Source organism: Lontra canadensis, unplaced genomic scaffold (assembly GCF_010015895.1).
Source record: "Lontra canadensis isolate GAN:19392208 unplaced genomic scaffold, GSC_riverotter_1.0 scaffold83, whole genome shotgun sequence".
NCBI lineage: Eukaryota > Metazoa > Chordata > Mammalia > Carnivora > Mustelidae > Lontra > Lontra canadensis.
Window position 1 is genome coordinate 7,945,320 of NW_022631077.1, and position 1,625 is coordinate 7,946,944.

Sequence of the window (1,625 nt, forward strand, 5' to 3'; positions counted from 1 at the left end):
TGAACTCAAAAACTGAAGAATACTATGTGAAATAAAAATTCAGTAGACCGGTAGATTAGACACTGCAGAAAAAAGATTATTACATTTGAAAACATAACATTCGAAATTATCAAATCCAAAGCACACAGCAAGAAAATGCTAAGAGTAATTCCCAGAGATTAAAAGTAATAGTCTCAATGATTTCTATGACAATATTGAAAGGTCTAAAATTCATGTAATTAGGCTGGAGCCACCTCTGCAAACAACATGTTCAAGGTAATTCTGAGGTCTGTGGGGTCAGCTAGCCTGAGTCTGCTCACCTTCAAAGTCTATGCATCATCTGAAAAGGACTCATCTCACAAAACTTTCATGAAAGGTTAATGAGCTTTCACTGCACTCTATTCCTAAGGGTCAGTCGAAACAGGTGGAGGAGCCGAGGACCCAGCATCTCACATTTCCGACATTACTGTGAGCCATAGCCAAATTGGTGTCAGGAAATACAACCACAGACTAAGCCTCAGATGCAGAGCTTGGTTCAGTGGGCGTTAGACAGCACCTCTCCAAAATGCACCTCTTAGATTTTTTCCAAGAGCTGGTATTGTTGTTTTTGCTGGCATTGTTGGACTTCTCTTGGCTAGAGGTTCAAAGATAAAGAAGCTGGTATATCCACCTGGGTTCCTGGGATTAGCTGCCTCTCTTTATTACTCACAACAAGCCATCATATTTGTCCAGGTCAATGGGGAGACATTATGAGTCTGGGATTTACAAGGATATGTAGTCATAGAAGATTTGTGGAAAGACAACTTTCAAAAGCCAGGAATATGAAGCATTCACTTGGAAATGAGTAGAATGCTCCATGCTCTGCCCATTTTAATCTGTTATAGATAAACTGGAAACTCCATGCAGTAAACCAGTATTTCTATAGAAAAACGGTAGAGAAGAGTCAGAACCAACTGTAGTAAACTGGTTTTCTTCTTCGGGAAAAATGATACTAGGCTTCCTTGTTACCTTGGGTAATGCCATACTACAAGTGGACTAATAATCAGAAATCCTTTCACCTAGAGATAATGCTTCAGAACTCTTTGTTCTCATGTTGCTATTTATGTATATAATTAAAATTCCAAGTTAAAAAATAAATAAAATAAAATCCACATAATTAGAGACACATAAAAAGGGAAACAGAAAAATATCTCAAGACATTTGCTGAAAAATTTCCAAATTTCATAAAACTAAAAATATAGATGCAATAAGATCATCAAACTCCAAAATAACACGAAGAAACCCACAAGAAAAAGTATCATAATTAAATTATTAAAATCCAGTAATAAAGACAAAATTTTAAAAGCAAGTGGAGAAAGCATAGACATTGTGTAGAGGAGAACTAAGATAAGAATAGTTCTAATTTCTAACAAGAAACATCGCAAGCAAGAAGACTATACAGTGACATCCTTAATGTGCTGAAAGAAAATATGGCAGCCAAAATATCTTGCAAAAAAGGAAATGAAATAAAGACATTTTCAGACAATCAGACAAACAAAAGCTGAGAAAACTTGAAAGTAGCAGACCTGCTCTAAAATAAATGATAAAGAAAATTATTTGGGTTGGAAGGAAGATAATACCAGATGGAAACTGGGATCTATACAAAT

General features: G+C 35.6%; 1 pseudogene; it reads left to right on the forward strand.

The window, feature by feature from the left end:
• Positions 1 to 246: 246 nt before the first annotated feature.
• On the forward strand, positions 247 to 827 carry LOC116882352 (annotated as a pseudogene).
• The last annotated feature ends 798 nt before the right edge of the window (positions 828 to 1,625 follow it).